Source organism: Dasypus novemcinctus, chromosome 18, assembly GCF_030445035.2.
Source record: "Dasypus novemcinctus isolate mDasNov1 chromosome 18, mDasNov1.1.hap2, whole genome shotgun sequence".
Taxonomy (NCBI): Eukaryota; Metazoa; Chordata; class Mammalia; order Cingulata; family Dasypodidae; genus Dasypus; species Dasypus novemcinctus.
Window position 1 is genome coordinate 18,867,166 of NC_080690.1, and position 13,219 is coordinate 18,880,384.

The following is a 13,219-nucleotide window of genomic DNA, read 5'->3' on the forward strand; positions in this document are numbered from 1 at the left end:
TCTCCAGAGTGCCAACAAACTAAAATTAGAGGGTGGACAAGCCGTCTCCGAAGGTGCCTTCCAGCTCCAAAACTCTGATTCTCCCTTTAATTACTCCACAACAACCACATTCTTCACATTGTTCTGAACTGACCCGGGAGTTCTCCTGGGCTGAAAAGGGTGCACTTCCAGGCAAAGAAACCCAAACTTGTAAATGACCACGAATACTGCAAGTATTCACAAGGCAGAACTAACCCAAAAGCAAAATAAGGAGGGAGGGATGGAGGGAAGGAGGAAGGACTTTACTCTGTGCCCAGCAGAACTGAGATGCTCTCCCGCCAGGTAGGTTCCAACTGGAGTCTCGCAGTTCAAGTGCATCCGGCCGGCCCTTCCCCCCACATGCCCCATGAGAGTGGGAAGTTCAGCCAAGACTCGGAGCACCTGCCTACCTGCCTGCAGCTCTAGGCGGGCTGCGCGAACCGGGCGGGGGGAGGGGGGCCGAGGCTCCACTCACCTGGCACACAAAGCCTCCGCACACCTCCGGAAGGAGGAGACACTCGCAGGTCCCGGGGCCGCGCAGTACGCGACAGGCACCAAAGCCCCGCACGTCCCCACCCCCGGCGGCCTTCTCCCCACCCCCCGCTGCCCCCGGGGCTCCCAAGTGGCTCTGGCTCGGAGCAGGGGGGCCGGAGGCAAGGGAGCCGGGCTCATGGTGGCGGCCGGGGCGGGCTGTCCGCGCCTCTCGCCGAAGGGAGGGTCCCCGGGGGGCCCGGCGGGGATTCACCCACGGGGCGCGGCGCTCGCCCGCCCGGCCCCGCCGCCGCCGCCGCCTCCCGGCCGCCCGCCCTCCCGGAATCGCTTTATGTAAATGAAGCCCAACTCGCGGCTCGCGGCGCCGGCGCCGGGGGAGGGGGCGGGCGGGGCGGGGGGCCTTCGGGGAGCCGCATTACACAGCAACAAAGCGGAAGGTTAATTTGAAACTCACAGCCCGGCCGCTGCTCGGCTCCCCGGGCGAAGCCTGACATCTACAGTCGCGCGGGGCGCAGGCCGGGCGGCTCGGCGGCGGTGGCCGTGCCCGCGGGCACCCGGGAGCCCCGGCGCGCGAGGCCCGAGCGCTCGGCCCCGCTCCGGGCGCGGGCCTCGGGGCAGGCCGGGGCCGCGCGCCCGGGGACCTCGGCCCCGAGCGGCGCGGCCTGCGCCGCCCCGAGGAGCCGGCCCGGCGGGGAACAAAGCCGGGGCCTCCCGGAGGCGCTGACCCCTCATCCAGAGTCAGGGGCCGGCCTGGGGTCAGGCGAGAAGAAAGCGACGCGCCCTCGGCCACTGAGAGGAGCCTGGGGCCTCCGGGCCGGAGCCCTCGGTCTCTGGGCCCCGTCCACGTCACGCCAGACCACTCTGGCTTGGGGACATTAGCCAATGTGGACAGGAATTCATCTGAAACCCACACCCATCCTATTAACTGCTTTACAGAGCACTTCTGTTTTTGAGCCGGAGAAACTTATAAAAACATCCCCGGATCTCGAAGGAGCGTCTGAGGGTACAGTTTTTCATGGCAGAGAAAGAGAAAAAGCAGAGGGAGGCAGAGAGAGTGAGACACAGAGCGAGAAAGAGAAGGAGAGAGCGAGAAAGAGAAGGAGAGAGCGGAGAGGGAAAAGGGGAAAAAAAAAAAAAAAGACGCGGAGAGAGCCACAGTTTGCAATTAAGCTGACAGTCTCCGTAAAAAGGCTCGCCTTATAAGCCACATCATTTCAGATATGGCACAGCTCACGCCCTTCATGCGGGGATTCGACGGCCACGGTCAAATTTAATGTGGCCATCCCAGCTGATCAAAGCAATTGCTGAATACTTTTATATTCCCCCCAGGTTAACTTTTCCGTTCTGATATGCAACGGCAGCGCCACAGAAATCTCACCGGAAGTCCCCGATCCTCCCTTCCAGAACCCCAGGCACAGGCTGAATTTACTCCCATTTCTTTCTGAGCAGAAAGGCACCTGCTTTTACCCTTTTGGAAAACTACCCGCCCAGGCTGGCCCCACAGCCTTGAGAGTCTTTCCTGACTACACAATAATGAACCATGCAAGTGTCAGAAATATAATAAGCTCACGAGGCGAAGAGCTGTGTGTATGGAATCGCATTAGCCTTCAGCACACACTAACGCCAGAGAGAAAAGGGATGCTTGGCTGGTGAAAACGATCATGTCTCTGTGCATCTGTAAGATATTTTTCACAATATAATTTGAATTCAAATTAACCTTAATATCTAACCTGTTGGGTGTGGGCAACCTCTCTCTACCTTTTAGTCCAGAAAAGAGTCTCTGAAAAAAAATGTCTCAACATGGGCCCTGGGAGAAAAGACTGCTTTTAAGGATTCAGGTCCGATTAGGGACAGAAGAGGGCACAAGCCGAATTGGGTCACATGGAAGAGAGTGAGTGGAGGATGATTTTGGAAAGTAATATATGACCACACAGAGCTGCTTCCAAACCTGCTGACTTCAGGCCCAAGAACAGGTGTGTTTTCAAAACACACTGTTATTTATATTAGCCACACAGGTCGAGAATACCTTAAAGAAAACCAATTAATAATTTAATTGAAAAAGTGACTATGAATAATACATGAAGAAGATGATGCTAGCAATAACACAAGCAACGTGGTACACACCCCAGAGAGGCCCCTGGAAATCTCTACAGGAAAATGAACACTCCCGGCCTCATTCCTTACCTGGAAGCAGCTCACGACTCATCAGGTAAATGAAGGTCAACAAGAAAATGTTTATAACCCTCCCCCCCTCCCCCCAGAGAATCTAATTTTGCTGCTTTGTCCTAACTTCTATTAACAAGGGACAACCCACATTGTCCCAGGATGACAACATGTAGTGACATCATGAACCAGGAGATGGGGAAGGGCAGGCAACAGATAACTATCTCCAATAAAACTAAAGCCAGGAGGACACCCCCAAAAACAAGCTATAAAGTAACCTGGAGGGAACTGTGGTCCTGGGTGGAGGTCCTGATACTGCCAGGGTCCCAAGAGGCCTAATGAGTAGAAATGAGAGTAATCCTGGGTCCTTTTTTTTCCGCCTTAATCAGGCACCAGCTAAATCATGATGCGGCCTAGTCAAGCCTACCTATGTTACAAGCAAAAATTTAACAACAGGCAATCGATGGCCGCTAAACCAGTATGACTGCACAAAAGCTAGGGGGCTGCCCCTACTAAAACTTATTGTCATCCTTAACAAAAACAATAGTTCTATAGAGGGAATCTGTAACTTCTGCACATATATATGGAATCCACAGTTTCTCTGAAACACATGATGCAAATACTGCCCTCCAGCTCAGGAGTGCCACCGCTCTTTTGACGGCAGCTGTGTGATGTTAAACACCCACAGCCTACCCAGCAGTGACTGCCCGACAATCTCATCACTCCGTCCTGAACACTGTTGACAAATAAACCGGCTCTCAGAAAAGGCAATTCCTCCCTTCCAGTTCTCCATAACCAGTCGGAGACTCATCTGGAAAGCGTAATTGGCCACAGCCAAAAGGATAAATATTTAAAAATAAATCAAGGAGCGCTAACCCCTTCCCCACGCCACCCCTTCCTCACTCTCCAAGCCAGGGGACTGCCCCTAACACTTAGCTGGCTGGTAAATTATGAGGAGCCCACCCCAGCCAAGCCTGCTTGTCTCTCTCTCTCTCTGCACATAACACACACACTCCAATTCTGTATCCTTTCACTTCAACAAAGGTAAATATGATCTCTGAACTAAGATACAATGAATGTCAAAGCAGAAGTCAATGCATTCTGACTTCTAGCTAAACGGGACTCTATTTTCCCAACACAACTGAGTTTATGCGGATGTGTATATTCTTCCAAATCCTTCTATTGTCTTAAATTATACATACACATTGATTTTAAAACTAGCGCTTAAATAACTTTGAAGCTTTAAGAAAAAGTCAGAAGGGGGGGGGGACAAACCTAAAATATCTGAAATAGATAAGGAAACATCAGGAGCTGAATTAACACTCCATGCTCTGAGTTCACTCCATCATTTCCAGGCAGTTCTATTCAGGCCTGGTACCAACTGGGTGGCCGAGCCTTTCTGGGTATGGGACAGAGCGCAGGCTTTGCTCGGTGCAGCCCACACTTGCCTTCACAACCATGGGAGCGTGGAGCCGGGTATGCCAAGGCCTACACACAGATGTTTTGATTCACATTTCTGTGAGACAAACCTCAAGGCCTCCGTCTATCGCTATGGTGCTAATTCCATAGATTAGTTTTTACCCCCAAGTCATAGGGGGAACATTATCTAGTGTACTTACCCACCCTCGCTAGTTCAGACTCCTAAATCTGTCAAGAGCTTTTCCAAATTAGCTTGAAGTTACAAAGCCCAAGTTTTAAGGACACAAAACAATAATAATAATAAACTTCCCTTAAAACAGCTTTAAAACCTTAGGTAAAGAGCTCTCACACGTACTCTGTCTTTAAACAAAAATGTTATTTCTGAGAGGGCAGGGGGAATGTGCCATGCCAGACTTTTCTACCAGGGGGGATTCTTACATTTGTGTTTCTAAACCTTGAAATTGAGAACGTTAATGAAAAGGCAGACAGATGCTTAAGGACAGCATCGCAATCAGAGTCCATACATCACAGGGGAGAGAAGCACTTTGTTTGGGGCCAGTCAGAGCAGGGGACTCCTATTTTGTTCTTGGGCGACCTCCAGACACATCCCTTTACACTCTCTGACTAACGCAAACCACTGAATTCCTGCAGGGGAAGCAGGTTGGAGGGAGTAGAAAGGGAAAAGAAATCAGGAGAGAAAAAAAAAAGGGAGAAGGGATATGGCCTCTTTAAAGAAATCGTAGTTTAAAAAAAAAAATTCTCAACACTATCAGTCCCATGCGATAGTACCAATACTTCCCCCACATGTGAGTTAAACAAGAATCAATTAAATGCTATATCAGAAGCACAAAAACCAGGATCAGATTTTTTTTTTAAAGATGAATTTCATTTTAAGTTTGCACCTCTTTCCTATCAAACCACCAAGAACAGGGCAGGAAAGGTAAACAAAAGATGACCCCTTTCACACTGTCCCCAAATATTGCAGAATCGCATTTTCGTATCTTTTCATTTTAGTGCATTTTGGTTCAAAATCTGTGCTAATCTGACTTAAGAGCCCCAAGCTGAAATTTCACGTATCGCCCAGGTCAGCCAGCGTTTCAGAATTTGGATTTCTATTGAGGCTGCTCCAATCACCAGCGAGGCCTACGGTAAAATGTGCTTCATGCTGTTCCGTTTGTCTCTTTGCAGACAAATAGAAACTGTGAAATTTAAAGAATGGATGGGGAAGAAAATCTAAAACAAAGAGGTTAAAAAAATAGGACAAATGTTTTTGCTTTTGTGTCTCCCCGGAGCAATTGTTTGGGGGAGGCTGCATTGACAATAACCATGAGAAGGCCATCTAAAGGCGATGCGCACACAAGCGGACTGCTTGCCTGCTGCCTTTGGTCTGGGAGAAAAAGCACCTTAGCTCCCTTCTCCAGGAACAAAAGGCCAGGGCCATGGAAGGGGGGAGAGGTTACTGGGCTTTCACATGGAGCCAAGTGTCAATGCTGGTTCATTTTTCACCCGTCTTAGTTGGAAAGCAGCTCAGTGAACTTCCTAATGACTGCTTTCCCTCTCTCACTATTATTTCTAAACCTAAGAGAACAAAACAGTAATATTTTTTTTTAACCTAACACGCATCATCCTATTAGAGGAAAGCCTTTGGGGCCTGCAGGGCAGTTTTTGCCTCCTTCCTTTCCCCACCCTGCCTTTGGGGGTGGGGGATAGGCATGGGTTTTCAATTGCAGAGCACATGGAAATAAGTGACACTGGACATTATGGTCATTTTTAGTAACACCAGAATGGCCTTTGAATCTACGAAAAGGCAGGGAGCGGAAAAACAAACGCAAAAAAAAAAAAAAAAGGAGCAGGGATATGTACGGGGGGAGTAGTGGTGGGGTGGGGAAGCTGCGGGGCAACGCCTTGAAACATTTTCTTCTTTTCACAGCATGAAGTCCGCTAATGCCAGCTTCAGATTTGCAACTGAATCAAAGTCGTCATTACAGGGTGGTTTTTTGGGGGGCGTGGGGGAAGGTGGGGGGTGGTGGGGGGTGGGCATGAAGAAGTGGACAAAAAGGATGTATGAGAGACACAAGACAAGGTGTGGCAAGGGGTGGGGGGCATGCTACAAAGAAAGGAAGCCCAGATCTATCACTGCAAACCCTGAAAATACCAGGGCAAGTTGATATCTGAGTGTTTAACCAGATTCCAAGCTGGAAGCGTCTTCTCCAGCCGGGCTAACTCTAGTATGAGGCCAAGACACACCACCCTCGGCCTTTGAACCCAGACCTGGCTGCTTAGGAATGGGTCGCCCCTTCCCCAGGCCGCCAGAGCTCTGACTGAAAAGCAAGGTGGGGGTAGGGAGGAGAGGGCCCTGCAAAGAAGCATAATAAACAACTCAAATATGAACGGAAATGACATCAGCGAAGTGAAGGACCTGTTTATTGCAGATCAAAACAAAACAAACTTCCAAACCTTTTGTGTACACAAGATAACTCTATGAAAAACCTTCCTAAAATGTCACCAGGGTCGACACATCAGCATCCCAACAAGAAAAATCGAGATGAGTTTCCACAGCGGGAGGAGGGGAAGAGGCTGGTTGGGGTGGGGGGCGTAAAACCAGAAGGGACCAAAAACCCAGCTATTTCCCCCCTTTGCTGATCCTTACTATTTATTGGTGTTTATAATCTAAAAGCCATGCTCTGTGTTTCACTTAATACAAGGCCAGACAGTGCTGTCTAATGAGGCAGCATTACAATCAGCTTGTAATACTGAATTTTTAATGCTGCCAAGGATTCTGTTACATAATAATATGAAAAACAGAAGCTGAAAGTGGGCTCGCAGTGACACGGCAAGCGAGGTTCCAGGCCAGCGCCACAAGCCTGGCCTCCCCTCCCTCTGATCAACCCCCCATTTCTGATCTGCAATGAGCCCTCCACCCACGGACAGGAGGTCAGTATGAAAACCAAGAGGCGTTCTCAGGAAACCTACCCTTTATTTTTATTATTTTTTATTATTATTACTATATCTCATCCAAAGTTATATTTCAAGAGTTTGACTTCTAGCTTATCTGGGGTTAGAGGGATGAAATGAAAATTAGCTCTTTTTGGAAGGGGAAAGGGGGACCAAAGAGACAAAGAATACGGGGAGGAGGGGCTAGCTTATTTTAGGCAAGCCAAACAATTCAAAAAAAATCACAGAGGGGAATAAAAACTAGGATCCTGGGGGGCGGGGAGGGGAGCAAGGGGGGAAATTGAAGTCTGCTGACCATATTCACAGCTGCTGCGTTCAGTTTACATTGGTGTAATTTAAAAGCATATATAGCTGCCGTTGCTCCTCTCTGTAATACCCCAAGACTGTAAATCTATAACCACTGCAATGATTTAGTGATTAAAAACATGATAACATATTGTGTAACTGCAAACCACAGAACCCCTGCCAACTCTCCTCTAAGATAACGAAAAAAAAAATACAGAAAATGTGTTGCTTGTAGCGATCTTCCTAAACCCAAAAGATTTTAATAAAAGCGCCTATACGGTAGACAAGTCAGAAAAGGGTGAGTGGATTCTATGTGAAGCTACTAAAGGGAAGGGGGGAAAAAAAGGCAGCTTTATGTGGGATCCTTTTCCTTGTACTAACAAATTACGACCTAAACATGCCTTTTCTTTTCTCTCTCGCTCTCTTTTTTAATAGTTTGTTGTAACTGGAATAACTGGTCTTGTGTGCTGTCTTGCATATTCAAAGCTGCTTTGTAATCGGATCTGGAGCCCCAACCTTATTTGCCTGAACTCAATAGGGTTTTTTCCTCCCCCTCCTCCCATGTTTTGTTTTGGATTCAGTATTGTGGGTTTTCTGTTGTTGGAAGCAGACCCTTCTTCGTGAGCAGACTCTGCTGCTTTTAAGCTATGGTGCAAACACACCTGAGCCGAGAGACACAATTTTGTAACATGGCAGGAGAAGCCTAAAATATACACACAAAATAAAATCAAAGCAGCTGCAGGGGTTTTGGCCTCTAAGCAGCTGACCTGACCCCATTCTGTATATTCTTTTATTTCCCCATTGCAGGATTCCTGCACCTTGGGTCAGATTCGAACTCAATGTGACCCTCAGAAGACAGACTCGGAGCCCTGAAAACTGCTCCACATTTAAAGGGGGCAGGGGGGGGGAATAAGTGCATATGCATTCAGACTCCCCTAGAGTACTCACGCAGACACCCACATAGGATGTACAAACACACACACACAATCTGTCAGGACAGCCAGGCCACGGGGCCAGCTCCAGCCCAGCTTTCTCAGCACACCCCCACCCCCACCCGCCAGAGCCTGAACGCTTCTTCGCAGCTCTCTAAACCCTTCATGCCTACAACTCTACCCATAAGCAGCACACGCACGGCCCGAACACTGCTTCCGAGATTTTTACATGTTTAAAAAGTCCATGAATCTGAATCGCCTCCTCTCTGGAGCCGAGTGGGGCAGTTTATTCAGAGGAATCAATAGGAAAGAGCATTTGCAAATATTTATATAAGCCCTGTGCGTTTCAGCATTAAGTAATTAAAAACTAAAGCCAGGGGAGGGGGGTAGGCAGGAGACCCAGAGGAAGGCCGCTGGCCTGGAGTGGCTTTTCCTACCCACACCTCATCGCCCCAAACCGCAAGCCTTTCAAAACTGACTCCATGCACACTTTTTATGAAATCCTGCTCATGCACCATTTGCTAGACTATTTCAAAATCATCTCCAAATATGGAGTCACCTACACCAAGCGTTCAAGACTCTAAGATAAGTGTATTATCTCTCTCTCTTGCTCTCCTTCACTGCAACCCTTACTTTTGACATTGCTTTAATCTCTAGCTCTTATATTCATATCCCTAAATCACTTGCACCAGTAAAGAAACCTAAGGTAAGGTGAAAAGAGGGGCCCGACGTGCTAATTCAATAAGAGAATCTCATCACCTCAACCCCTGATACTCTCCGCTCCCCTCAGCCCAGAGGTTTCCTACACTTTGGGCTCACTGCCTGTGAACCCCACATGGAAACAGATTCACAAAAGGAAAAACTGACAGGAAGATGAAGGAATTTCAAGATGAGACGCTCTCATGTGGACTTCCCCTATATAGTTCCGGAGGCCTGGGCAGTCAATTCCGGTTGCACTGCCTCTAAATTCACTCTAGGAAGCCGAGCAAGGCCCAGGAGCACCCACGCCGCAGATAATGCAGAAATTTACAGTAAACGTAGGTGCACGATCGTGGCCCGTAGCCCTATTGATTATGCACATTGTGATCAATCTTCTCTCTGCCATTCCCAAGCCTCTTTCTGAGGACCTCCAAATAAGTTGGTCTGTAACTGTAACTAGCTATTCTCCCAAAGAAGGAGGGGGAAAGTAATTTTTTTAAAAACATAATAAATCCTCGAGTGTCCCCCACTGAAAGGGCTCCAGCCTCCTTTAAATTCCAAAGTGAATTTATGTTCTGTAATTTGCATTACAGCCAAGCGATCACCGTATGTCATATTCTTCAAAGGTTCTTAACAAAACCCTTTTTAAAAGTCACTAGAACTGCAGGCCAGAAAAAGGCAATCACCCACCTTCTTCCATATAGTCCTTGGATCAAGTTTCAATAATTGAGACCAAAAAAGATTGTCATATTTGCCCTACTTCAAAGCAACAAGGGGGAAAAGTTAAGAGTGGGTGATTTTTGAAAGCACTTGTAATCAAAGAATTTGCCATAGTCGCAGGAATTGCATAACATTTTACAAAAGTCAGATTCTGAGCAACAGATTAATCTGCAGACATCCGTAAAAAAAAAATACTTTTAATTTAATAGCTACACAAGCAGCACAAGAGTTCTGGGTCCAGCACAATTTAAATACACCTGCATACATTATGCTTAGATCTGTCCCATTGATATGCAAAAGGAAGTACGTTAAAATGCACAATATGAAATTCAGGAATATGGTTTTTGCATCTAATGTACAAAATACTAAGAGAGGAGTGGAGCCGGGCGAGGAGTGAGAGTGGGAAACCGAACGTAAACAATCCCAGTTTCGCAAGATCAAAAGAAAAAAAAAAAAATCCTCCGTTGTCTCTCAACCCAACTGGCCGAGGAGAAGGCGGCCAGGCTGGGTCTGGCTCTGGCCGGCGGCGCAGCCCCGAGCCCCCGGGAGCCCCTAGTGTCGGGGCAGAGCCCCCTCTGGGCGCTCGCGGCGCTGCCAGTGAGGCAGGGCAGAGAGCGCGCAGGGAAAGGGACGGGCGGCTGCGTCGCCCCCTCTCCCCCTCCCGGACCCCGGGGCTCCCGTCCGGCTCCCGCGTCCCCCGCAAGTCGGGCCCCGGCGCGGAACGTGCCCGCCCGGCCAACGGTGGCGGTGGCAGCCGCCAGCCGCAGCGACTGCTCCGGGCCGGGTGCGCGCCTCGCGCGGCGGCTCAGCCCGGGGCCCCAGCGCCTCTCGGGGTGGGGCAAAGTTGGGGGCCGGGGGCGGCGAGGGCGGGGGCGCTCGGCCCCGCGGACACCCCCCCCCTCCGCCGGCCGCCGCCTTTGTCTCGGCGCCGGGACCCCGGCCGCCCTCCCGCCCTCGGCCCGCGCCCCAGCCGGACCTGCCCGGCGGCGCCTCCAAACTCGCCGCGCGGGCCTCGCCCCGGGCGCCTCCACCCTCCCGGGGGTCGCCGGCGGCGGCGGCGCGGGGGCCAGGGAGGAGGGGGCGGCCCGGGCTTGGCGGCGGCGGCGGCGGCGGCGGCGGCGGGAGGAGGAGGAAGAAGAGAAAGAGAAAGTTTGGCGCAGGGGGAAGGCGAGCGGGACGCAGCGAGCGAGCAGGGCGCGGGCACGGGGAGCGCGGGCGGCGGCGGCCGGGCGCGGGAGCCGGGAGGGGGCAGGACGAGCCCCATGCAAAGCAGCCCGGGCGCCCCGAGGAGCCCCGCGTCCGGGCGGCGGCGGGAGGAGGAGGAGGAGCAGGCGGCGGCGGCGGGAAAAAAAAAAAAAAAAAAAAAGAGGGAAAAGTTGCCACTTACGCGGTTGCTTCTCCGGCGGCGGCGGCTGCAGCGGCGCTGCTGGCGGCGGCGGCGGCGGCGGGAGCTGGCGGCGCTTTTAATCCCGAAAAGAGGCGCTCGGGCCGCGGAGCCCATCAAGGCAGCAGCGGCGGCTGGCGGGGGTCGGCGGCGGCGGAGGACGCGCTGCTGGCGGCGGCGGCGGCGGCGGCGGAGCTGGAGCGCGCTCGGCGGAGCCCGGGGCGGGAGGCGGCCGCAGCCGGGGAGCCGGAGCCGCCGCCGCCGCTGCCGCCGAGCAGCATGGTTGGCGGGGAGTTTACAGCCCCCGGAGCGGGCAGGGGCCACGGAGGAGAAGCGGCGGCGGCGGCGGCAGCGGCTCTAGGCTGTAATTGGGATGCAAAGCAGGCGGCGGCGGCGGCGGCGGCTGCGGCCGGGAGGAGGAGGAGGAGGAGGCGGCGGCGGCGGCGGCGGCTGCAGCGGTCGGAGGGGACGCGCTGGAAGTGGGAGCTGATGAGTGAAAAGAAAAAAAAGTCTTTGGATCTTTATTCTGCTAATTAGTTTCCTGCAAAAAATGGCTGTGATTAATTCAGTGCGCATGTGCTTCATTACCCAGGCACGACGGGAAGGGCTAATTAGCCACCTTCTGGATCAATAAGATTCAGCAAAAAAGAAAAGGGGGAGGTGGAGGGAGGCAGAGGGGAGGAAGGGAGGGGAAAAAAAAACCAGGGGAAAGTGATGAGCAGGGCAAGGAGAGCAGGAAGAGAGGATGGGAGAAGAGCCCAGGAAGAGGGAGAGAGGCACCAAAAGTTTATGCATGTATTAAAAACACACACACACACACACGACACACACACGCGCGCACACACACGTACACGCACACCGAGAAGTGAAGTGAAATGCAGAGAAGCAACAATAGGAACCTGGCTAAGATTTTTTTAAGTTTCTTTTTCTTTTTTCTTTCTTTTTCTTTTTTCCCTCCCTTGTTTTTCTTTTTTTCTTTTTTCCTTTTTTGCAAATGCAGCAATGTTTAAATTAAATAGGAAGAGAGCGCCTTCAAAGAAGAGGGTAGGGGGAAGCAATAATGGAGTGGGGCAGCTTAAAGGAAAGGTTTGAGTGAAAGAACTAGAAGCAGCAGAGATTAAGACTAGAGCCCACTTTAAATTGTAATTCTGAGATTTTTTAACTGGGGAAATGACCTCGCTCCAAATCAGAATGAATGAAGAATATATGAAGAAAACTTTAACACATACCATAGATTAGACAAAAAAAAATAATGTTAATTTTGTCTTCTGAAATAAGACGCAAGCAATCTTCTCTGGTTCTTTAGAAGGAAAGGGGGAAGAGGGGAATGATGATTAGAAGAAATGAAAGGGGAAAAGTGAATCAGAACTGAAAAGGGGGTAACTTTAAGAAAGACAAGGAAAGGGAAAGTTGCACTTGGAAACAAGTACAACTTTCTACCTTTCTGGACTTAAGAGAAAAGTAAAATCGATTTTCTCGCGTAAAACCTGGAAAGCAGATGTTTTCAAAACACAGGAAGCTATTTTGCCATCAAAAGCAGGGATGTAATAAAGGCAGTGAAAAATAATTTCAGACCAACTTCGTAAGAAAGAAAGCCAATATATTTAAATCGCGAAGAAAGGTCTAGAGTATGGGGGGTGGGGGTGGGCAGTGGGATTACATACCCCTTCCCTAATGCCAAAAAAAAGAAAGAAAGAAAGAAAGAAGTCTTACAGCTACCTCCAAGAGTTTGGAGCAGAGTCTTGAAGCCAAAGGGCTTGAAATGAGAGGATGGATTTCAGATAAAGACTAGGAGCGGTACATCCCACCAGAGCCCAAAGGAGATCCCTGGAATCAAAGACAGCAGCCAGGGACCCTGCTACTGTACCGATTCCCAGTACATCAAAGCCATCACTTAGGCGGGTGCAGGGTACCTCCAAAAAGCAAGCAAACAAACGCAGGAAGAACTAGAATCTTTCTCTTTCTCCTCCCCCCCCCCCCTTCAAATCCTAGTCACAGCGTCACTCTTACAGCAATAGATTTTTTTTTAATGACAACTATGTATTTATGTAAGTTCTAAATATGAACTAGTAGTATTGGAATTACAATGTCTAGAATAAAATGCAATTTGCACTTTAAGTGATCTGCAAACAAATAAACATTTATGTTTTTG

The 13,219-nt window shown here is 50.2% G+C and overlaps 1 protein-coding gene across 2 annotated transcripts in view; it reads right to left on the reverse strand.

Moving 5' to 3' along the window:
- ZFHX3 (zinc finger homeobox 3) overlaps positions 1-11,717 on the reverse strand; it is a 262,125-nt gene extending 250,408 nt beyond the window's left edge. For both annotated transcript variants that reach the window (XR_009181527.2, XM_058279776.1), the window contains exon 1: positions 11,071-11,717. The gene's annotated coding sequence lies outside the window, so the exon portion shown is untranslated. The remainder of the gene's footprint in view (positions 1-11,070) is intronic.
- Positions 11,718-13,219: the final 1,502 nt, after the last annotated feature.